This window comes from Canis aureus, chromosome 2, assembly GCF_053574225.1.
Source record: "Canis aureus isolate CA01 chromosome 2, VMU_Caureus_v.1.0, whole genome shotgun sequence".
Taxonomy (NCBI): Eukaryota; Metazoa; Chordata; class Mammalia; order Carnivora; family Canidae; genus Canis; species Canis aureus.
In genome coordinates this window covers 36,574,562-36,601,239 of record NC_135612.1, presented here as the reverse complement: position 1 = coordinate 36,601,239, position 26,678 = coordinate 36,574,562, and the positions used below count along the sequence as shown (strand labels likewise).

Sequence of the window (26,678 nt, the reverse complement as noted above, 5' to 3'; positions counted from 1 at the left end):
AGCTGGTTTAGTGATTATGAAATTTAGCTTTTGTTTGTCCAAGAAACTCTGTCTGTCCTCCTACTCTGAATGATAGTCTTGTTTGATAGAATATTTTTGACTGCAGATTTTTTTAATATCCTTTCTAGTATATATTTCAGTGTTCTACAAAGTCCTTGATGGCCATCACAACATGTAAAATAAAGTCAAAGTGCACAATTAAAATATAGCTTTTGTTAGTAACACCTCATACTGTTGACTGAAGATAATCTGAAATTCATGTAAATCCATTCAATTAATCATTTTTGATGGATCTCTGGTCCTTAGAGCATTCGGGCTCATCCCTTAGCTACATAATCTTAGAAGTTTATTTTTTTATAAATGTATTTTTTATTGGTGTTCAATTTGCCAACATATAGAATAACACCCAGTGCTCATCCCATCAAGTGCCCCCCTCAGTGCCTGTAACCCAGTCACACTAGTCACACCACCCCCTCCGCCCACCTCCCTTTCTACCACCCTTAGTCCATTTCCCAGAGTTAGGAGTCTCTCATGTTCTGTCTCCCTTTCTGACTACAGATTTTTAATTTTCAGCACTTTGAATGTATAATGCCACTTTCTTCTAGCCTGCCAGGTTTCTACTGAAAAATGAGCTGATAGATTTATGATGTTTTCTGTGTATGTAAATGTCGTTAGTTTTTGTGCAACTTTAAGATCTTTTATCACCTTTTTTTTTTTGCCATTTTAAGTATTATGTGTCTCAATGTAGGCCTTCTTGAATTGAATTTCATGGGGAATCTCTGTGCTTCCCGAGTTTGGATCTCTCTTTCCGTGGATTCAGGGTTTTTTTTTTTAGCTTTTCTTCAAATACATTTTCTAACCCCCTTTCTCTCCTTGGATCCAAGAATATGAATGTTGGTATGCTTGATGGAGTGAGTGAGTTCTCAGAAGTCTATTCTCATAATGCAGGGTTTTGTTTTGTTTTGACCCTCCTCTGTTCAGCTTTATTGCTTTCCATTACTTTGTCCTCTGGTCACTGATAACTTCCTCTGTTTCCTGTAGCCTACTGTTTATTTCATGTACTATATTTTAAATTTATTGAGTTTTTCATGTCTGTTATGTTTTTTCTCTCTTTGTTAAGAGTCTAACTGTTCTCTATTATTTTCTCAAGTCCAGTGTGTATCTTTATTATTACATTAAATTCCCTATCATGCATATACTTCTTTCTCTTTCTCTTTTTGATCTCCTGTCATTTTATCATGTACTTTCTTTTACGACAGATTCTTCTGTCTCGTCCTCATTTTGTCTATCCCTCTCTCTCTCTTTCTGTGTGTTCAGAATGTCAGCTACATCCTCTGTTCTTAAATGTATTGGCTTTATGGAGAAGAATTCTGTAGTTTGTCCCTGGTTCACCAGAACTTTGCATTTCAAGGGAGTCTTCCTATGTATGTTGCATGCATTGTGCTATTGTATCTGAGTAGCTCTTTCTTTTAATCCAGATGTCTGCATAAATTCTCTGCCTGTTGTGGGTTGGGTTGTTCTTTCTCTCTGTGGCCTCAACCTTATTGGTGCAACTTAATATTTAGTTGTATAGTTTAGTTATTGACATAGATGTTGGGGATGTAATACCCGAGTGTAAATGTTAGATGTGCTAAGGTTATGTTCTTCCTACTCTACTATATCACTTCTAGAAAAACACTCCTTATTTGTATATTTTGTCTTTCTGTTATTTCAAGAATCATATAGTGTTTAATTTTTCCATTTGTTTTCCACCTAAGAATCATGGCCTCTAGTTGTTTAATCAGTAGGTGCACTTTTGCTTTAGTTAATTAAAATTACTCTTAATGAAGTATTTAAGTAAGACTTTTGTAAATCAACTATTTTAAATTATTAATTCAAAAGAAACTGGAAGATGTGTACTGGATCCTTTTCCTTATAAATTATATAGTAATGAATTTGATGCCCTGTCCATCATCCAAGATGATTTGTACATGTACTATAGCAAAACATAAACTGCAAAACAACTTGAAAAGCTAAGTTATATTGCAAAGGTAATGACCGTTAAAATGAACAGTTATTGAAACCAATACACACATACATAGATACAGGAATAATAGGTAATACACAGTTTAATTTTTTTAACTTATTCAAATATGTATTCAATTTATGCAATTTACTTTTACACCTTGTAGTTATTCAAATGTATTCAATTTATGCAATTTATTTTTATAGCTTGTAGTTAGGATATATTTTTTTCTCAACCTTTACACAATTCATTTTCGTTCCATATATATATGGAGAGATAGCACACATGAGTGAGCTTTTGAAATATTTGCAAATGTGTTCCTTTTTACATTATTGTTTGAACGTTGAAAACAATATGTTCCATATTCCATTGTAAATATTGTAAGCATAAGCATAGAGTTGTAACCATGAACATTGAGTTATTTGTTTTTTTAATTCTATTTCATTTACATATATTGTATTATTATTTTCAGAGGTAGAGTTCAGTGATCTATCATTTCCATATAACACCCATTGCTCATTATGTCACATAACTTCCTTAATGCCCATGAAGCAGTTACCCCATACCTTCACGGCCTCCCTCCCAGGAACCAAATTTAAGTGATAGAATATCATTTTTACGTACTTTGTTCTATAGCTTTGTAAGTCTCTTGTGAGATAGGTACTTTCCTTTTATTCCATCCATAGATGTGTCTCAGTTTACTTGCCTACAAAGCAAGAAAAAATAATGTTTATGTCAAGGAGTTCTCAAGTATTTAGTTGATTATTATATAGAAATAGCTAAGAAGAGGTCTTGGCTATCTCAATGCTCTTTTTCATGACTATTTAAACTCTTGTGTGTAGGTTATTCAAGTAGGATATGATTTGTCTCATTTTAACTCCTTGGTCCATAACTTTAATGCTGTAGTACCATACACTCGCAAATAAGACTTGGTTGCTACCACTGAATATATATTTAGTATATCCACTTTCATTTAGTTACTTTATAAATTAATTTAATATACATTCATGTATTTGGTAACAGAAGCCCAGTTAAGTAGTAGTTTCATATGTAGGAAGTATCGTATTAGCTTCTTATCTCATCACTACAGATCAATTATAATCAACTAAAGATTAATTATTATTAAGGTCCATTATTAGGTCCATAACTCTACTTGGTTTTATATATATATATATATATTTTTTTTTTTTAAGAGAAGAAACAAATGCAGGTGGGAGGAGAGACAGAGGAAGAGAGAGAATCTCAAGCAGACTCTCTATTGATCACAGAGCCCAACATGGGCCTCTTGATCCCACAACCCTGAGATCATGACAGAGCTGAAATTAAGAGTTGGATACTTAACCGACTGAGCCACCCAGGCACCTCTATGTGCTTATATTCTAAAAGTAAAAAATGCATCCCCTAAAATTAAGCTGTAATTCTCTCCTAATATATTTACTCATTAGTTTATAAAAAGTAGAAAAAAATCATTATCAGTTATTTGTATGTTCTTAAAGATTGCATGAATATTAGTTTACATTTAAGAATGGTTTATATTATGTTTAATATTATATGTTTAAGAATGGTTGAATTAGAAAATAAAATTAAGGTAAAATGTATGAGAATTGAGTAGATGAGTTGGTTGTTAGTGAATCTGATGCCATTTGGCAGTGCCAATTTGTTGAATTACTTTCTGAAAAAGAGTTCTGAAGAGTAGTGGAGGATCTTATTTTGTTACTGTTTTTTGTGGTCCATTGGAAAGACCGTAAGTTTTATCAAGTGTCACCAAGAAAGGGGTGTTTCATTTCTTTTAAGTTACGAGCAGTAGCATCTTACTAGATTTGTTTCAGAGTAGAAGCCACATAATTATACTCAATGTGTAGTTTCTTCCCCTGCTATCATTAGTCTGTTTGCAGACTTCTCACCAATTAGGCCCCTTTCTTTGTCTTCATGGGTTGAAATCACCTGAAATTTTGTTTAGGGAAACATATAGGAAGACTTTGTTTCTCATCATTTTCCATGGATAAGTGAATATTTTTAATGTGGGTAAGTGATGAATGATGGACAGCAAAGAATCTAGAGGTATACTCATAAGTCTCCTTTGGTTAGCTTTTAAATGTAATTTTTTATTCAAGTATAGTTAACATACAATATTATATCAGTTTCAGGTGTAAAATACAGTGATTCAACAATTCTGTTCATTACTCAGTTGCTCATCACAGTAAGTGTGCTCTTCATTCCCTTCAGCTAATTTCACCCTCCCCCACCAGCCTCCCCTCTGGTAACCATCAGTTCTCTATATTTAAGACTCTTTTTTTCTGTGTTTGTCCTTGTTTATTATGTTTCCTAAATTCCACATATGAATAATGCAATTGGTTGCCTTTTTAAAAAAGTAACAGTATCATTTTATTATTGTTTGCTTCTCCATCTTTTGTTCTGGTTATATCATTTGTTCGCTAAACATCAAAGCAACATTTTTTGATATTAAAGTGATACAGAAGACAAAGGTATTAATGAAATTCAGTATAGCCCAGTACTTCAAATAAAAGGCTCTCTTCTAGCCTAAAGATGGCATTATATTTATGAGAACATGTATAACACAAGCTATCTGGTTCCTCTACTGTGATCCAAATATTTATATATGCAGTAAATATGTCACAGAAAAATTTTGTTCTTAATTAAGATTTGTTCCTCATCTATCACTGCAAAAGTTAGGTTGTACCTAATATTTTTTAGACTTGTGGTTTATTTTCAGGTTTTAATTTGACAGAGAACTAGCACATACAAGTTGGGAGTAGCAGATGGAAGGGAGAAGCTGACTCCCCACTTAGCAGGGATCCCAATGCTGACTTGATCCCAGAACCCTGGGATCATGACCTGAGCTGAAGCCAGAGGCTTAGCCAGCTGAGCTACTCCGTCACCCCAGAGTTGTTTTTAAAATTGGCAATAAGTTTATCTTAAGATTTAATATAAAAAAAGAAATACTTTTGAGTCAGTTTATGTAGGTAGGTATTCATTTACTTAGAGAATGAGCAGGAAGGGCAGAGGTACAGGGAAAGAGTGAATCTTAGGCTCCATGCCTACCTAGGGCTCAAACTCATGATCCTGAGATTGTGACCTGAGCTGAAATCAAGAGTCAGACATTTAACTGTGCAAACCAGGTGCCCTATGAGTCAATTTAAAATATAATTTCAATTTTTTAAAAAGTAATTTTATGAGCCAGATATTTTGATTATAAATTTGAGCTTTAAGCACATCAGGAAAACTTTGTATAGAATAGGAATGGAAGATGAGATGCAATTAGAAATCTATTAATGGCACATGAATGGAAAGTAATGCAATGGAGTAGAAAATTGGGAGCCCAACAGGTGCATTAAGAAATAGAAAATGCAATGGGATTTTCTGCAATCATTGGAAGAAATTCTTAGCTATATGTAGAAAATAAAATTGGGCTATTTCCTCTGGTATAGAGCAGGAATAATTTTAAGTGAATCAGAAGTTTAATTTAAAACTGAAGAAAGGGGCACCTGGGTGGCTCAGTGGTTGAGTGCCTTCTGCTCAGGTCGTGATCCCAGGATCCTGGGATCCTAGGATTGAGTCCAGCATTGAGCTCCCCACAGGGAGCCTGCTTCTTCCTCTGCCTGGGTCTCTGCCTCTTTCTATGTGTCTCTCCTGAATAAATAAAATCTTTATAAGTAAATTTAACAAAACTGAAAAAATTACAGAATTTTTCTTTAACCTTGGAGCAAGGAAAATTTAATTCCTGATTATTTGAATTCTCAATTTGCTAAAAAAACGTGATAAGTCTGATAATGTTAAAATAATGGGCAAGGCAAACACCAAATGATAAAGGAAAGATATTTGTAATATAAGAATGCTAAAATCCCCTAATATAGACAGATCCTAATACAGGGAAGGAAACTACCAATAAAACTTAAGGAAATTTTATTTGAACAGATAGTTCACAGAAGAAATGGAAATTGATATTAATCATATGGAAATATTCTTGGATTTGTGTGCACTAAGGATAATTAACAATTAACAATCCAAAGAGTATTTAATAAACTTCTCAACTGTCAGATTTGCAGAAATTCCAGATGTGACAATATTCTCTTTGAGCAAGGTGAGAGGAGGGGAATCTAGCAAAATCATAATGTTGGTGGTAGTCTAAATATAAAACTTCTGTGGATAGGCATTAAGTATTTAGTACTTAATTTGTGGCAAATCCATAGTACATGGATTGGTGAATACATGTAAGGTACTATGGAATAATTTTTGGAATATAAGTATAAATAAGATAGTGTTGGGATATAGGAAGTGATAATAGCAAAATGATGTTTTAAAAAATATTTATTTGAGAGGGAGAGAACATGAGCAGGGTAAGGGGTGGAGGGGAACCAGACTCTTTGCTAAGTGAGGACCCTGATTCAGGGCTCAATTCCAAGAGTAGGGGTTCATGACTTGAGCAGAAGGCAGAAGCTTAACTGACTGAGCCTCCCTGGCATTCCAACTTTGAGGATTTACAAAGTGTATTTCTTCAATGTTTTCAAAGGGATGCTAGAAAGAACATATGATGAATAGTAATAGGTATCATAGGACACCTCTCTTGTCTTCAAATATTGGGTTTACTTTCTACTTACACATCAAACTGTCTCATTCTTAATGGGAACCAACAAAATACCTAGGTAAAAGTCCAGTATTTATTTGTGATCCGGGCACTGTGATCAGGGGGGGATTTTCACTAATCTATGTGCCAGGTCTTAACATTACCTGCTCTTGGTATGGAGACATAAGAACTTTAAAAGAGAAGTTATTTGTACCTCACTTCCCAGTGTTCAGTTACAGAGCAAGGAGGAGGAAACTATAATGAAAACTCAAAACAAGGTGTACAATGTGAGATATATATGCCCTAGGAATAGATTGTTAGCTGTTGTGATAACTTGAAGGTGGAGAATGTTTTAAAAGGTTTTGGTAGATGCTTTCTTGTTCTATGTTCTTCTTGACCCTAATTCAGCCTTCTGACATATATATCAATTCCTACTATCCTGTTTAATTAATTTTAAGATAGGCAGTGTAGGTTATATCCTCCAAATGAGGCACAGTTTTCTACTCAGAAATTTGGAACCTAAAGATTATTTTAAGTCTTAATCACACGTTTTTTAGTCTCTTGGGCAGTAAAACTCTTTAAAATTATGTCATGGGCAGAAGACCTGATTATCCTGTATGTGATTCTTCTTAATGTCTTATCTGTGGTGATCATAAAACAATGTTTTTAGTTAGGTGCCAGAAGGAGTATAGCTTGGAATAGCAAACTGTCATATGGAGCAAAGCTACTTTGGATATTTGTTGGATCGGATCCACAGAGATCTTTATAGGAGTGAGAAGTAAATGTTGGTTTTTTTATGTCATCAGTGAGATTTGAAGTTGCTGTGATGTCACATTGACTAATATAAATGGATAAGTTATATATAAGAATTCAAGGATTGGTGGATCAGTGCACATAATGGAGAGTTGAATTGTTTAAAACTTGGTTACAGGGGTGAATAGATATAAGGAATAATGTAAGGATGGTGGATGAAATTTTCTGTATAATGTAAGCTTATGTGGATTTTAAAATTACTGGATGAAAGAATGGAAGATGGAGTATTTTAAAAGACAGCTGGAAAAATAAATATAATGAACTATTGCTTTATTTAATTGAGGGTAAAACTATGGATGAATTAATGCAAAATTGGATGACTGGAAAAAATGGATGGAAACTAGAATATTAAGTGGATTGCTAGATTCAAGAATCAAGAACTAATGTTTTGAAAAAAAAATGGTGGCAGTATTTATAGATTGGTTGATTTGATGTTCAGTGAAGGCATAGTTGATAAGATACCTAGATGTTAGAATTTGAGTGGATTCCAGAAAAAAATGTTGGATGCATGCATAATATACTGATAAATTAGATGTTTAGATTAATAGGTACAAATTCGACTGGCAGTTAGAGTAATGGATAAAGGTAGGGATCAATGCATGTATAAATGGTTTCCATAAGTGTGATTCATTGTTGCTTTCAGAGTGGCTTAATAGATATATTGACGCATAGATAGTTTGATTCAAAAAGGGATAGTGCAGGAATTTTATCATTGAAATAATAGACTAATATAATCAAATGACATATGTAAAGTTGAATGAAAAAAGTGAGGGACTTGCAATATAGGCTAATTTGTTATTTATAAAATTAGAAAAATTTACTGATTGCTGTCTCAAAGTGTTGTGATAGTAAATTTAAAAGTGCAAAACAAATGAAGGAAACCAAAACCCAGGTGATGGGAGATTATGAAAGTAGTTTTCTATGGTACTGTTGTGTATCTTAATAATTTGGGGACTCCTAGGAGGTTGATCAAAGAGTCAGCTTTACCTTCAGTGTTTTATGTTTGTCATGGTATATATGCCATTTTTCCCATATTCTCCACAGTTTTAAATGATGTGTTACCAGCTTAAGAAGTGAGACATTTTAGCTGCTTCATTACCCGACATTTCTGTATCAATCCAAATTGTTGCACTTATTTATCATTTCTGTGGACTTCGTTCTTCAAAAGTACTGGTAAGAATCAGTAACACTGGTATACTGTTTGCTTATTTTTGACCAGTTTGATGTGGACTCAATTTGTAATATTTTAATATTCCAAACCGTATATCAATTCCAAAAAAACTACACTTATCATTATCTTATTGTAGAGTAATTGCCAATTAGATGGAATAGAAGAGATTTAAAAAGGCTATTAAATTTTAGTGCAGTTTTGATACATATTGTGTAGATTTTTATTTGCACCTTTTTATATACTCTTATTGTAAAATGTGATGTTGTCCAGACAGAGACTGTAATCTCTGTCAATATACTCAGTAAATGTTAAATTCATTTAAATATTAAATGTTTTAAAAATATATATTAAATGTTTTGAAGTACATGCATTAGTGATGGATGGATAAATGGAGACAAGAAAGTCAGGTGGAGAAAATAGTGAAAGGAGGGTAAAAAGCCATTAGAAAAGCCATTAGGAAGTATAATTTGCTGCAAATAATATGCGTTTTAATGATAGAAGGAAGTTGAAATTTTTCCAGATGCATGATTTATGGTATTGCTAATATTTTCAGTAAGTAGGTAAGGAGGATAGAAAGGAGTTGAGGAATATTCCAGTATTAATGTAAAGAAGTGGATTCTTAACACCCTTGCATTTGATGAATGAATGAAGTTATTTTCAGATGTTTTCAAGCTTCTTTCTTCCTCCTTCCCTCCCTCTCCCACCTCTCTCTCTCTCTCTCTTTCTTTCTTTCTTTCTTTCTTTCTTTCTTTCTTTCTTTCTTTCTTTCTTCTTTCTTTCTTTCTTTCTTTCTTTCTTTCTTTCTTTCTCTTTTTTTCTTTTCTTTTCTTCTTTCTTTCTTTCTTTCTTTCTTTCTTTCTTTCTTTCTTTCTTTCTTTTCTTCTTTCTTCTTTCTTCTTTTCTTTCTTTCCTCCCTCTCCCACCTCTCTCCCTCCCTCTCCCTTTCCCTCCCTCCCTCCCTCTTTCTTTCTTTCTTTCTTTCTTTCTTTCTTTCTTTCTTTCTTTCTTTCTTTCTTTCTTTCTTTCTTTCTCTCTCTCTCTCTCTCTCTCTCTCTTTCCTTCCTTCCTTCCTTCCTTCCTTCCTTCCTTCCTTCCTTCCTTCCTTCCTTCCTCAACCATGTTTCATAAGTAAGGACCAAAGAGACTGTCTACAGGTAAGAGCATTAAGGTCTATATTCTGATTTTTAAGAGATATTTTTTGGCTATATTGATGGTTTATTTTCTATTTGAGTTATTTGACACAACATTTCTTTTCATCAAACTTCTATATGGTTTAGATGATTATTTTGACGTTACAGTGTAACCTAGAGTTTTATTGTTGTCATGTGTTTGTAAGCAACCCTTAACAAAATTAAATAGAAGTTTTCTCCTTAATAGGGTCATCAGAAGCTGGAAAATAAGCTTCTGAGAAAGCAGGAAGAATAGATATGTGGGTACTAAAGTAACATGGGTACTATAGTAACAGCTTTTGGTTTTTAGAAAGATTTCTATGAAACCCTAGGACTGCTACTGAGTATATTATTAGTATTTCCTGTACTATTGTCTCATTTTTTAAAATCCTGGATTGGAATATAAATCAGCACTAAGAAGTTATACAAGAAGTGTTTGTTCAAAGAATGTATGTATGGATGGTTAAATGATGTGAAAATAATTTGGAATACAGGATTGCTATTCAAATCATAGTAAATGGGCTGAGGAAGTAAAATTACGGTTTTCTCATTTTCCTACAGTAAATATACCTAGTTTTTGTAGATTGGAAATACTTAGTATTTGGATCATGTTAATTGTTTTTCATGGATACCAGTAGAATACTTGACTTAAAGATGATATCCATCTGTCCAGTACGTGGATTTCTGATAACCTGCTGTTTATTTTCATTTGAAATCTCTCCCTCTGTATTATCCCAGGTGGTGAACATTTGTACAAGAAGATCATAGATATCTTCTGCGGTGGTACCACCCGCAGCATCACACAGTTCCTGTCATTATTTTCCCTTTTCGAAGCTCATTGCATCTTTATATCTCAAAAGGCATACATTTTATAAAATGTACCAGCAGGTCTGCTTTCTGGCAAGTAATTGCCTAGAATGTTAAGTACTTCTTTGTTCTCTGAATATATCTTACACTTTTCCTCTATTGTTATTTGCCTCATTTGATTTTTTTTCCTCTGTGTTTTACTTTATAAGCCAGAATTATATTTGTATGGTAAATGTGATTAATGCAATCCCATGGACACTTTGGTCATACCACAGATTATAACTGGGCTTTCCCACATGCCAGTTTGGATAGTATTTGTAAAATACTTTGTTCCTCATTGGAATCATGCGCCCACAGTTTTTTTTTTAATAATAAATTTATTTTTTATTGGTGTTCAATTTGCCAACATACAGAATAACACCCAGTGCTCATACCATCAAGTGGCCCCCTCAGTGCCCGCCACCCAGTCACCCCCCCTGCCCTCCTCCCCTTCCACCACCCCTTGTTGGTTTCCCAGAGTTAGGAGTCTTCCATGTTCTGTCTCCCTTTCTGATATTTCCTACAGTTTTTAGAGCAGTCTCAAACAAAATCCTCTTAGAACATTTGTGTTACATGAAAATAGACCACCTATAGTTTTCCTTTTTGTTGAACCTAATAGATCTCCCTCTAGAACAGGATCTCAGCATGACCATATATGATGTCTCCCTTAGTGCCCCAATTTAAGACTCAGATACTATCACAATTCAGTTGTGTAAAGAAAAGCCAGACTCTTGCACTGACATTTTTGGCCATGGTGATGCTATCCGGTAGAACACGTGGTTCTGTCATTTTACTGCTATCACTGGAATTGGACCAAAAAACCCAAACAACAAAGATTTCATTTTCATTCACATTATTCTGATTTTCATTTGTTTTCTGTTTAGCCTAAAGGGGCTAAATTTAGATGGCTAAATTTATCAGAAGTTTTAATTGACTACTTCTGGAACATAAACCACACTGTCATCAGAGAACTGGTAATAGCATGCTCAACCTCTCTCATCAGTACACAAGTTTGACCACTAGTACATTGAATTAGGGCCATAAGGAATGAATGGATTATTAAACAATTTTCAGCAAAATGTGGTCATTAATCTTCCAGCTTTCATTTCTATTTCCTAGGTTTGTCAAGAGTGAATCAGTTGTGCTAGCGTTTCTAACATTCTAAGCTTATTTAAGTTTATCTGGAATTTATTTTATAAATGTGACATCATTATGGTTTTACAACTATATTTTTTCTTTAATATATTGTGGACATATTTCTAAACCAGTAAATATGGCTTACATACAAACTTTTCATTGGATGTAAAATACAATCATAATGAGTTTATCCATTTATTTATCTTGAGAAATGCAGATTAAATGTTTATTTTTGCTGCTGCATAAAATTGTAATATAATTATATTTCATATTACATCTGCATACTTTTGATTTCAGTAGATATTGTGAAATTGCCAGCATACCGGTAATGGCAGTGCTAATTTTCATAAAAGCTTGTACAGGGTACATATTATCAAGCCTTTAAATTTTTAAGCAATCTAATAGGTGAAAACCATATATTTTACTTACATATAATTTAAGCAGTAAATGGCCACAGGTAAAAAAACAAAACACCACCACCACCAACAACAACAACAAAAGTGATACTTATTTAAGAAAGAAAAAAGCAGTAGTACATATTTTTCCAATCACAAGAGTCCTGTTTGGTTAATGGTAGAATCCATTGACTTTTTCTAAGTGAAGTGCTTTTTGGAGGTATATAAACTTCTTAAGCATAACTTATAGCAGTATGTTTCTTTTTACTTTTTATTTTTGAAATAATCTTAGATTTAGAGTTGGAAGAATCCTATAGACACCCTTCATATGCTTTTACCAGATGTTTTTTCTACATTGATTTATTCTCTTTGTTTTACTTTCCTGATCTTCCTCCTTCATCCCTCCTTCCTCTTTTTTCTTTCTTCTCCCTCTCTCCTCTACTTTATATTATTATTTTATTAAATATTTGTGAGTAAGGTACAGATATTATATCACTATAACCCAAAACGCATCAGCATTCACTTTCTGAGAACCTGCAAATCCTCTTATATTAACTTTGGTACAGTTTTCTAAATTAGCAAATTTAAAATAGTAACAACATATTACATTAATATATCATCTATTATTATCTTTAACCAGTTCCAATATTGTTTTTATGGCAATTTCTTTCATCCTCAGGACCGGAAAAAGATTCTGTATTGTGTTCAAGTGTCATGTTTTTCTAGTCTCATTTATTCTGGAGCAGTTTGTCATCATTTTTGTCTTTTGATGACATTAATATTTTTGAAAAAGTATTGGCTAATAGTGTTTTAAAAGATCCCTCAAATACGAATTTTTTTTTATTTTTCCCCCTGAATAGGATTAGGTTATGCATGTTTGGCAAGAATATATGATGACTTATGTATTTCTACCTAAGTGATTCACATCAGGTTGAAAATGATACCATTTTATTACTATTATTGGTGAAATTAATCTTGACCACCTTGTTCAGTTGATGTCTACTAGGTTTCTCCACTTTAAAGTTAACATTCCTTTGTAATTAGTAAGTATTCTGTAGGGAGTTTGCTTGAAACTATGTAACTTTCCTATTTATCATCAAACTTTTACACTAGTAGTTTTAGCAGTTACAGATGATTTTTAGGCAGAATCACTGGTGACTTTTCAAAATCTCTATAATTGGTTACCCATATTACTTGGTATTCTCATAGGAGGAATTTGTGCATAATGACTTGTGAAAATGTTCAACAAAGTGTTTTACGAAAATACTTAGCTGAAAAATGAGATGGTGACCCACAGGACAAAGCAGGGAAAGGGTTAATTAAAGTGTTTAATGAAGTTTATATCTAAATCATGGAGTGAAATGTGGCTGGCAGGTAGAAGGAACTATTTCAGAGGTGATTGATGAAATACATTCACATGTCAGGAGGAGAATAGCATTTTTTAGCAGTAAGTTTCAGCTAGGGAATGTAATGATGCTGTCTTTATTGGCAAAGTGTCCAACAGCTTTTTGGGTTTTTTTGTTTGTTTGGTGGTTGGTTGGTTTTTTGGTTTTTGAAGGTTTTGTTTTGGGTTTTTTTTGTTTGTTTTTTTGAAATGACTGACTGGAGTTCAGGTTCAAATGCACTTATTCTGTGTAGAAGTTAAATCAACAGTGTTCCTCTTTTTGTTCATTATTGCTTTAAGTTTCCATAACACTTTACAGAGTCTGAGACTGATGGTGAAGGAATTTCATTTGAGGTGCTATCTAAAGATGAACACTCAGCTTTCTGAGCTTTTTATTCATGCTTTAACTTTCACTGTTCCTCCAGCCCTCTGTGGTGCTGTCTGTATAGATGATAGATAGTGCAGCAGTGGTTGGGTTGACTAAAACCTATATATCCCTAAATTCTGTGTTCTGTGTAACAAGAGAATTTTAAGAAATCTATTCAAAAACAGAAATTTTATGCTAATTAAGGAAAGTTTCCAGAATAAAGATGTTTTAAGTTTTCATAAATGACTTGATGTTTTTATTCATCTGAAAATTATTTTCAAAGTCTGGCTCAGTTTTTCTGAAGTGCAGATCACCTCATATGAATAGAAGTGTCATAACAATTTGTAAATTGTAAATTAAGGCAGTATGTTTAGAAAAGCATGGATATGTTATAAGGCTTTGGGTCAAAATAGTGATCTGAATACTCCCTGCTTCCCATATTTATGTTTGTACACAGTCTTTAATGACAAGCTTGTTGGTAGAGGCTCAACAAGTGTTCTTATTAAATGCATAAAGGAGAAAACAGAAGTAAGGCCCAAATTACTAATTGTAAACAAACGAAGTATCAACTAAATGAATATGCAAGTAGGTGAACAGATAACCAGTGAAGAAACTTGTCATTTTAAAGGTGGAGAAACAGTTTAAAAAAATAGCCAGTGACCAATGGAAGTCTGTTAACTATATTAATATAAATATTGTTACTTTCATATATAACATAATAAAGGTATCTGGGAAAATTTGAAATCTGCCTGGCTAAAACACATCTTCCTCTCTTTTATGAGGCAAAATGTATCAGATTATTGTTTTCATGTTGATGTGATTAAAACCACTTTTATTACCATATTAATAAACTGAACCTCAACCTAGCAAACCCTTATAATTTCCATGATATGAAGGGAGTTTTCAAAAAAGTAAATAAGATGATGAGCACTGATGTTATATACAACTGGTAAATTATTGAACACTACATTTGAAACTAAGGATGTAGTACTATATGCTAGCTAATTGAATTCAAATAAATAAACAAATGGAAGATCACAGCAGGAGAGCATTAAATTACTATTTAATTATTCTCTGAGATGATAATAGAGATTGTGCTATGAAAAACTTTTTGATACTGAAAGAAATTTAGAGTAGTACCAAATAAAACCTCTCAAATTTCAAATCTAAATGAAATTATATGCCCTTAACCTGGAAAAGAAGGCAAGGGGGCAACATAGCTGGGTTTTTTCATGAAGAAAGGCACTGGGAAGTTATCAGCCCATGAAGTTGAAATGAGACTGCAAATAAGAGTGAATGCATGGCTGACCTCAGAACACTGAAGTCCCCTTAAAGAGAGGCCCAATAAGATATCTTCATTCAGGATGGAGCCTTTTCCTCCCAGAGTGAGCAATGTGAGGTGTCTGAGAAAAAATTTAGGGAGAAGATTGTAGCCTCTTCTCTCTCACTATGTCTCTTGAGTTTATTACTACTGTGATAGATCATTTGCACAAAAATCCAGACCTGTAGCTCTTCTTGTAATTGGTTTAATAGTGCAGGACATTAAGTTGGTTCCAAGGTAAAACTATGACATTTGTTAAAAATACCACCTTTGTATTTATTTGACAATTTGAAATAATTCTCTGCTATGTTGTTCTACATAGGTCATCGTATGAGATTGTGAAACAATCATGTTATCTTTATTTTCATTTCACCATGAAATAAATTCTAAAATTGATATGTCATTTATCTTCAAGAATTATAGACCCTAAGAAATCTTTCCTCCCGTAATTTCTCATTCAACACTTTTCAAGGTAGAGTATTTTCATTTAGTGTTTAGGGCTAGAATTATTGTCCTGTTCAATAGCTGTGTTTTATTCATAATTAACATGCCAACTACTTTTTTTTTAATTTCCAAATTTTGACTTCTACCATTCTTATGTTTTCTATGTTTTATATAAATAAATTAGATAAGATTAAGTTCACTGTGCAAGGCTTGACATAAGAAGGCAAGGTACATAATTATTTCAAAAATCTGAATGAAAGGTGTTGTACTAGGTTGATGACATGGAAGTAATGGGATTTAGGATGTATTTTGAAAGTATTGTCAGTCCTGCTTAAAATATTCAATGGTACTGGATGAGACAAGAAGAGGATTCCAATAGGATGGTTGTGATCAGGGTCTCAGAAACTGAATAAACGGTAATGCCATTTACTATACTAGGCAAAGTTGATTTTCTTGAAATGCATGGTAAGGAAGAAATATGTTTTGCCAGTTTTATATTCATATTAAACCTGTGGTTTTAGATGTTGATTTTTATTTTTTTTTGTTTTTGTTTTTGTTTTTTTTTTTTTTTTTTTGTTTTTTTTTTTTTTAGATGTTGATTTTTAATGTAAAAACAGGACTTAGGGGCAAACGGTTTAGATTGGAGACTTGAGAGATTTGGATGCAGCAGTATGGAGTGTTGTTACTTATGGCCGTGTGAAAGGCTAACATGAGATGGTGCATATGTGGGAGTATTTACCTTAATACTGTTCTTGGATGATCTAGAATTTAGATATTCAATAAATAAGGAGAAATCATTAAAAGAGATTGTCAAGGATGGCTGGAGTCATTGAGTGAAAACTAAAGGATTTTGTTGTTCCTGAAGGGAAATGAATGAATTTCAGAAAAAGTAATGGGGTAGCAGTTGGCTTTCACATGACCTTGAAAGGCACAGTTAATTTTGGAAATAAAGATAATGTCACTGATTTTAAGTAAAAGTTCTGTGTGGTGGGGGACAGTAAATTTGGGTTGAGACATTGTGGAATACTTAAGTAAAAGTGCTGTACTTATAATCAAAGGAGCCCTCAGAATCCACATTTTGCTCTGTAATATTGTTATCAGTGCCAACTTGGCACAGACATTTGCTGGTTTCTTGTAAGTTGCTCTCATGAATCATAAAATGAAGATACATCTCAGTTGTACAATTTGAGATCCTTTTAATTATTGAAAATTATATGCATACAGGATAGAATTTGATTGTCTTCATTAGAACTATTCAGTCTTCTAATAATAACTTTTGATCACCTTTATCTGTTGAGTTCCCACTTGCATCATGTTGATCTGCTCCTATATCTTTGGACCTCAGTAGAATTTTCATTAAGGCAAAATTGTTCACTAGTTCCAGAGATCTTAGCTTTTGTGAGATGTTGAGCAAAGACTGTTGAAGAAACAGATGGGTGAGGAGCCAAGTGAAAGGAAGATGAATAACCTAATCATGAATAAATGAAAAAGGCATGAAGAAAGGAGGTTCTTGGAATCGAGTGAAGCAAGACAAAATGTACAGAAGGTAGAATTTTGAAGGAATGAGCTATAAGGACAAGGTCAAAGTGTGCTGAAGGTACATTTTAGATACTAGTTATATACACTAGTAAAATATCAATAACATCACTTAGGTCAAGGAGAAGATAAGAATGTGGAAGGTGTTATTTCTTTTTTTTAAATTTATTTATTTATTCATGAGAGACACAGGCAGAGACCTAGGCAGAGGGAGAAACAGGCTCGCTGCAGGGAGCCCAATGCAGGACTTGACCCCAGGGCCCTGGCATCACAACCTGAGCCAAAGGCAGATGCTCAACCCGAGTCACCCAGGTGCCCCGGAAGATGATGTTTCTTAATTGAATCTGGAGTGGCTCCAGAAATTTATTATACATTGTCATTTTCTAATGTTTCAGGAATGAGAATGGAAATTTTTTATCTGATCAGTGTAAGTTACCACCATTTAACTTCTAACATGCTTTATGCTTATTACATTTCATTGCCAAATTTTGTTTTATTTATGTGTCTTAATAGACCAGAAATAATGAGCTCCTTTTGACAGGGATATTTTCCTACTCATATATAACTTTCCATTACCTTACAGAGCCTAGTATGTACCAGACACATAATTTTATAATTGTGTTGACTACTTGTTTAGTGTGTGGATGAGTGATATTTTGATATGTTTGTTTATCACTTAAGGGCTAGGAGTGTAAAATTTATGCAGACTCAGTGTAAGGCAGCTCCTTAGGAATATTTTTTGGGGAGTTTTTTGGCCATTACTGAGGAAAATCATAGATTCTTTAGACTATGCTGTGCTGGAAATTGCAAATGTAGATTATACTATGAGAAAATTGAATATCTATGGATTAGATATTTTATGATGAAAATTATGGGTTGAGTTATAAATTCCCATTGATAATTGTGGAGAGTAGAATGCGACCCTTGTTTTTTTTCCCTGCTTATATTACATGTACCATTGGTGTTCTTTTTTTTTAGTGTTGCCTCATATAGAAATAATCCAAATATGAAACTTTATGGATGGCACACTTTTCCCTCTAGAATACAATGTACCTATTTTGTACTCTTTCTCTTTTTACATGTAATCCGTTCCTAGAATACACTTACTTTCTATGTATTATACACTTCTCTATTTTCTTTTTTTTAAAATATTTTATTTATTCATGAGACAGACAGAGAGAAAGAGAGAGGCAGAGACACAGGCAGAGGGAGAAGCAGGCTCCAAGTAGGTAGTCTGATGTGGGACTTGATCCCAGGACTCCAGGATCATGCCCCAGGCCAAAGGCAGGTGCCAAATCGCTGAGCCACCCAGGATCCCCTACACTTCTCTATTTTCAAAATTACCTTGGAAATAATAAAATAAAATTACCCTGAAAGAGGAGAGTTGTTCTTGAGGAGAGACTATGGATAGGTCCATTTAATGAAACACATCGAATTGTAGAATATAGTAAATAATGGCATTCAGTCATTATACCACATATAATCAGCTTATATGATTGGCTTAAGTGATACCAGTGTCGCTATAATACTGTAGTAATATTGCTTTTAATTTTCTAACTTTTAAAAATTATTCTTTTGTGTTTATGTATGACACTCTACCATGCTAAGTATGATGAGTATTTCTCAGAAGATTATAATAGTTATAACCATCTACGTAACCAGTTGACTCGTTTAGTATTTAGATTCAAGGAGTGCTGAAGAAAAGTCTACTGACTTTTGATATATATGTATTTCAAAGAGCAATCCATAAGAGACAATAAAGAAGTAATTGTATGTACATGAGCCTTTTTTGTTACTCTTAGGTTGGGAAGTCCAGAAGAGTAAGAACAATCACCTGGTAGAGACTATGACGAGGTGAGAAATGCCTTTTCACTAGGAGTTGACCAAGTTGTCAGTGTTGATTTCTAGAAAGACAGTGAAACAATAGGTAAATAGAAACTGCAATCCTTTGTTTCCTTCTGGTAATCAGCTGTTCTGAGTAAGTTTAAGATATCTTCAGACTACATTACGTTTAATACCTTTAGGAAAACACTACTGCTCTTGGTTCAATTTGGGGTTGTGACATTGATTCATGGTTATCTTCATTCATAATACTATTTTGCATTGTCATTTCCTAACTAATGGTTTAGAAATATTTTCTATAAGTAATCTCTATGCTCAACAATGGACTTGATCTCATGACGACTAGATCAAGAGTTGTATGCTGTACTGACTGAGTCAGCAGGCGCCCTAAGTTTAGAAATCTTATGTCCAACCTGGACATGCACACCCATACTTCCTATCCATTGGTGGAGAAAGTGCTGATTGGGAGAGAGAATCTGAATGGATCCATTAATAAAATGGAAAATTTGGGATGAGCCATTGTTGAGTGGCACCCAGATCTGAGGTGTCTCAGGATTGGTCAATATGCCTTAATGTAAATAGCTGCATTATTGAATCCTACTTGCTTTGACTCCCAACTTCAAATACTTCAGTGTTGTGTTTATGTCCTTATCAATGCACACACCAATTTTGATTCATTTTATGCCTTTTTTGTTCTGTCTCCTCCATATATATATTTGAAATGAGCTCCTACTTGACAGGGATTTTTTTCCGTTGTCTTATGCTGCAATGTCTGAAAGCAAGAATTTCATTAAAGTTTGTGAAATAAATTTGTGGAAGAATGAGTGAGAGACATCATAAATAATGAGAGAATATAACAATAAAAGAATGATAGTGTGATTCAGATAGACAAGTGATGTTATTTGAAGAGTAACTTGAACCTCATGTTTGACAATGTCGAAAAAGAAGAACCTAAAATTCAGTGATTATTCTTTTTCTGAGACATAGACATGGATATATTAACTCTGAGAATAAAGTGGTTTACAGGTCTTCCTCAACATACAGTGGGGTTATGTACTGATAAACCTATCATAAGCTGACTACATTTAATACACCCAACACTCCAAACATCGTAGCCTACCCTACCCTATCTTAAACATGCTCAGAACATTTACATTAGCTTACAATTGGGCAAAATCATCTTAACACAAAGCCTATTTTATGATAAAATGTTGACTATCATGTAATTCATTGGTTATTGAGAGTGCAAAGCAGAATAGTTGTATAGGTATAGAATGGCTATAAGTTTATCATTTACCCTGGTGATCATATGGTTGCTAGGAGCTTCTACTTGCTGCATCTGCCTAACGTCACACGAAAGTATTAATACTGTATGTCAGTAGCCCTGAAAAAAATTCAATTAAAAATTTGGAGTTCAGTTACACTGAGTATGTCCCACTTCTACGCAACATAAAGTAAAAAACTCCTAAGTCAAACTTGTAAGTCAGGAATGTCTGTATTTTAAAAATAATGGATAAAACCCATTAATCATGTCTGAATTTGGGAAATTAGAACAGAATTATTCTTTGTGACTCCCTTCTAAGTATTTTCCATATGAATGTTGTATAATTTTCTTTTAGCCATGGGACTTGTCTACCTCTTGAATTTTTGCAGTGAAGGAAGAGGGTCACCAGTGATACCACTTGGGTCTGTCTTCAGATTTATTGTGATGGAAGGTAAATGCTCTCTGCTGCCTATGGAAGTATAAGGGCTTAGTTGTGTCAGTTGTTACTGCTTAAAAAAAATCTTGGATACTGCTTTTAAAAAACTTTATTCCTAATTATTTGCCAGGTTTATTGAGATATAACTGACATGTATAATTGTAAGACCTTTTAAAAAATATTTTATTTATGAGAGACACAGAGGGAGAAGCAGAGACATAGGCAGAGGGAAAAGCAGCCTCCCTGTGGGGAGCCCGTTACGAGACTTGATCCCAGAACATGGGGTCATACCTTGAGCTGAAGACAGATGCTCAACCACTGAGCCACCCAGGTGCCTCCTAATTGTAAGATCTTTAAAGTATGATATAAAATTGTAATATCTATAAAGTGATATTCAAAGATGATTCAACATGTAATACACACAACAAAAGGATTTCCCTCATCAAATTAACTCTGATACTTGTGTTTTTCAGTAAGATCATTTAAATTCTATTCTTTTCAAAAATTTATATAGTACAGTGTTACAAAGCATAGTCACCATATTTTATATATAGATCTTCAGATTTTCTTCACCTTATAATTAAAAGTTTGTACCCCTTATCAACCTCTTCCTATTTATCACATTCCCAAGCCCCTGGCAATTGCCTTTCTACTTTGCTTATGGGGTTGACTACTTCATCTTTTTTTTTTTTTTTAAGATTTCTCATGGAAGTATAATCTGCAGTATGTGATTTGTCTTTCTATATGGCTTATGTTACTTAGCATGATGACCTCCAGGTTCATCCATATTGTCACAAGAGATAAGATTTCTTTGTTTATAAGGGTTAATGATATTCCATTATATTACAGTAAAATATTATATAATAATAACTGCATTTTAAATTATATGTATTATAATTTAATCCATTTTATCTATTATCTATATCTATCTTATATATATGCAGCATTTTTCCTTACTGAGTTATTTGTTAATGGAGACATAGATTGTTTCCATGCATAGGCTACTGTGAATAATGCTGCTGTGAAAATGGGAGTGCAGCTGCTTCTTTGAGATATTTTGATTTATTTTGAACCTATACCCAGAAGTAGTATTGCTGATGATGTGGTAGTTCCATTTTTAATTTCTTGAAAAACCTATATACTGTTTTCCAAGTGGGTTTGCCAATTTGCATTCCCATTGGTAGTATACAAGGGTCCCTTTTCTTTACATCTCACCAGCATTCATTCAATGTTTTGTTTTTTTTATTTAAAAATTTACTTATTTTAGAGAGGGAAAGAGAGCACACACATGTGAGAGAGTGGGGAGAGGGGCAGAAGGAGAGAATCTTCAAGTCGACTCCCTGCTGAACATAGAGCCTCACTTAGGCCTCTATCTCTTAACCCACAAGATCATGACTTGAGCTGAAACCAAGAGTCAGATGCTTAAACAACTGAGCTACCCGAGTGCTACTTAGGTCTTAATTAACAAGAGACATCCTAACTGGTACCAGGTAATATCATATTGTAGTTTTGGTTTGCATTTCCCTCATGATTAGTGATGTTGAACACCTTTTTATTTGCCTATTGGACATTTGTATATCTTTGGAAGATGTAAGTCCTTGCATATTTTTAAATTGGGTTGTTTTGTTATTGAGTTCTATGAGTTCCTTGTGTATTTTAGCTATTAATCCTTATCAGATATGTGGTTTGCAAATATTTTCTCTCACTATATAGGTTGTCTTTTCATTTTGTTGATGACTTCCTTTCCTGAGAGGAGAATATTTAGTTTGATGTAGCATCCTGTGAAATCCAAAAAATTATTGACAAGAGTAATGTCAAAGACCTTGTAGCCCTATAGAGTTTTAGGATTTCAGGTCTTATATTTGAATGCTTAATTCATCTTGAGTCGGTTTTTTTCTGCATGGTAGAAGATAGGGTTCTACCTTTGTTTCATTTTGTTTTTTTTATATGTGCCTGTCCGGGTTTATTGAAAAGACTATTTTTTGAAAAGACTATTTATTGAAAAGACCATTTATTGAAAAGACTATTTTTTCCTTCTTATGTATTCTTGGCTCCTTTATTGAAAATTAATTGACCAAAGATGAATGGATTTATGTCTGGTCTCTCTGTGTTGTGTTGATGTATAGATCTGTTTTTATGTCAATACTATACTGTTTTGATTATATGGCTTTGTAATATAGTTTAGAGATTATCTGTGGATTACTTTGGTTAGCATGAACATTTTAACTATAATTCTTCCAATTCATAAAGACAATATTTCTTTCATTAATTTCTTAATTTCTTTCATTATAGTCTTACAGATTTCAGTGAACAGATCCTTCACCTCCTTGGTTAAATTTATTCCTAAGTACTTTATTATTTTTGATGATATTGTAAATTAGATTATTTTCTTAATTTCTCTTTTCAAAAGTGTATTATTAGTGTTAGACACAAAAGTGATTTTTGTATATTGATTTTTTTGTATACTACAACTTTACTGAACTTGATTATTTGTTCAATAGATTTTTGTTGGAGTCTTTGGAATTTTCTATATACAATATCATTCCATCTGCGAAGAGTGATAGTTTAACTTTTTTCTTTCTGATTGGGATTCCTTTTATTTCTTTTTCTTGCCTAATTTCATTGTTTGGGACTTCCAGTAGCATTGAAAAAAAGTGGCAAGAGTGGGTATCCTTGCCTTGTTCCTGATCTTAGAGGAAAAGCTTTTTACTTTTTTACTTATGAGTATGATGTTAGCTGCAGATGTGTCATACATGGCTGTTCTTAGGTTGAGATATATTTTCTCTAAACCCACCTTATTGAAAGTTTTTTATCATGAACAATCGTTGATTTTTTAAAATGGTTTTCTGCATCTCCTCCTCCTTCGGATTATTTTAAGAAGCATTGGTATTAGTTCTTATTTAAATATTTGGTTGAATTTACTAGTGAAGCCTCTGGGTGGACATCTCTCTGTTGGGGTGTCTGTGATTATTTATTCAGTCTCTGTACTAGTAATGCATTTGTTCATATATTTTATTTCTTCATAGATTCAGTTTTCATAGGTTTTATGTTTTTAGAAATTTGTCCATTTCCACTGCATTATCCAGTTTGTTGGCATACATTGTTAAAGTAGTCTCTTATGATTCTTTGTATTTCTGTGTATCAGCCATTATGTCTCTTCTTTCATTTATGCTTTTATTTAAGTCTTTTCTCTTTTTTCTTGGTAAGTCTATCCAAAGTTTAATTTTTTTTCTATTTTGATTATCTTTTCACAAAAACTAGATTTAGTTTCATTGCTATTTCCTATTGTCTTTTTAGTTTCTATCAATTTTCTGCTCTAATCTTTGTTATTTCTTTTATTAACTTTTGGTTTAGTTGTTCTTGTTGTTTGAGGTATAAAATTTGTTTATTTGAGATCTTAATGTAGGTGCTTATCATAAACTGCTTTTTTAAAACTGATTTTGCTGCATACTTAATTTTTGAATGTTCTTACATTTTAGTTTGTCTCAATATTTTTTTCTTCCAATCTCTTGTTTTTTTTTTCTTGAACATATTGATTTTTCTGGAGAATATTGTTTAATTTCTATGTATTTGTGGATTTTTCAGTTTTCTTGTAACTGATGTTTAGTCTCATACCATTATGGTAAGGAAAGCCATATGATATGATTTCAATCTTTTTTTGACTTCAAATATTTTATTTAAGTTCAATTTAGTTAATATATACTGTATTACTAGTTTTTGAGGTAAAATTTTGGGATTCATCAGTTTCATATGACACCAAGTACTAATTACTTCAAGTGTCCCCCTTAATGCCCATCATCCAATTACCCCATCCTTTCACTTACCTCCCTTCCAGCAATCCTGTTTTTTTCCTAGAGTTAAAAGTCTCTTGGTTTGCCTCCCTCTCTATTTTCATTTTATTTTTCCTTCCCTTCACCTATGTTCTTCTGTTTTGTTTCTTAATTTTCACATACGAGTAAAATCATATGATACTTATTTTTCCTTTTCTGGCTTATTTCACTTAGCATGTACTTACTAGTTCCATCCACGTTGTTGAAAATGGCAATGTTTCATTCTCTTTAATGGCTGAATAATATTTAATTATATCTATCTATCATGTCATATCTTTATCCATTCATCTGTTGATGGACATCTGGGCTCTTACCATATTTTGTCTATTGTGGACATTGCTGCTATAACCAATTCTCTGACATTTATTAAGACCTTTTTTGTAGTCTGACTCAGTCCTATGGAATGCTCCATGTTCACGTGATAACAATCTGCATTCTGCTGCTTTTAGATAGAATGTTCTGTATATATCTGTTAAGTATATCTGGTCTAATAAGTAGCTTAAGTTTTCTGTTTCCTTATTAGTTTTCCATCTAGATGATCTATCCATTGTTGAAAGTGGATTATTGAAATTCCTTACTATTATCGTATTTTCATATATTTCTGCTTTTGGACCTGTCAGTATTTGCTTTATGTATTTAGGTGTTAATGTTGAATATATAAGTATTAACAGCTGTCATATCCTCTTAATTGATTCCTTTATCATTATATAATGAATTTTAAGTCTTTTCTTACAGTCTTTGGCTTAAGGGGTTTTTTTTTTTTGAAATAAGGATAGCTACCCCTGCATTATTTTGGTTTCTACTTGCAAGGAATATCTCTTTCTCATCCATTCACTTTCTTTCTATGTCTGTCCTTAAAGCTTATTTGAAACTCTTGTAGGCAATATATTGTTGGGTCTTATTTATTTATTTATTTATTTATTTATTTAGAATTAAAAATAATCTGTCCATATTGTCTTTTGATTGGAGACCTTTATCCATTTACATTTAAAGTAATTATTTATAGATTTGGAACTACTGCTGCTATTGTTGCTATTTTAATTGTTTTCTAAATTGTTTTTGTAACATCTTTGTTTCTTTTCTTCTTTCTTAACCTATTCCTTTGTGATTTGATAATTTTTTATAGTAGTGTGTTTTGATGCCTTTGTTCTTATCATTTGCCTGGTAGAGGCTTATATTTGTGGTTACCATGAGGCTTATGTAAAATATCTTTCATATATAACACTCTATTTTAAGCTGATAATAATTCTAAATGTATACCAATATGCTGTAACACAGCACGTTATATTTTTGATGTCACCATTTGCATCTTTTTTAGGTTTTATTAGTTTTTTTTAGGTGTTCTAGGTTGGCAATTGATTTTTTTTTTTTTTTTTTTTTTTTTTTTTGCCGTTTGAATATATCCTCATACTCCCTTCTGGCCAGCAAGATTTCATACTATTGTTCTTCAATGATGTTATAAGAAATTTATAAATAGCATTCCAATGGACATGTAAGATAAATACAGTTTTGTGGAAACAAATATTCAGTTTTGAAAAACACTCTGATTGATATTGTAAGGTCTTATTTTAATGATTCTCAATAGTTTAACTAGTTTCAGTGCTCTTCTATCCTGAAGATCCATATCTTCAATTCTATTATCCAATAGAATTGAATAATCCAATTCTATTATCCTCTATCTACCTGCCAATTTATTTTCCATAATCTATCTGTGTATCTCTACCTTTCAATTATCTATCATCTATTTTACCTCTTTGTCTATCATCTATCTATCTGCATATCTTTCTATGTATCCATCCTGCCATTAGATATGAGGCAAAAGAGCATAGAAATAGAGGACCAATGAAGTTACTTCCCATGAGTGAGGACAGTAGTAACAGTGGTTTCTGTGGTGATAATGTATAGATCGAGAAAGCAAAAAGAGAATATGACTGAGGACCTTTAATTCTGCCTCGTGGAACTTTGGCCCTATTACTATGCTTGAACTCATAGAATCAAAATAGAGCTGCTTTCATTGATAAAATTTGAATTGAATATGAGGATTCTATTTTTTCTAGTCTTTCTATACTTCCATATTTTAATACAGTTTAATTACTTGGAATTATCACCTCAGTCTATATTATACTAGACCGT

The 26,678-nt window shown here is 32.9% G+C and overlaps 1 long non-coding RNA gene across 1 annotated transcript in view; it reads left to right on the top strand.

The window, feature by feature from the left end:
• The window catches only part of LOC144295959 (uncharacterized), a 99,570-nt gene that overhangs the window by 44,671 nt on the left and 28,221 nt on the right, over positions 1–26,678 (top strand). Inside the window, exons 7-11 of the long non-coding RNA XR_013363111.1 lie at positions 8,448–8,576; positions 9,704–9,728; positions 10,482–15,665; positions 18,976–19,027; positions 20,635–20,730. This is a non-coding gene — a long non-coding RNA (uncharacterized LOC144295959). The remainder of the gene's footprint in view (positions 1–8,447; positions 8,577–9,703; positions 9,729–10,481; positions 15,666–18,975; positions 19,028–20,634; positions 20,731–26,678) is intronic.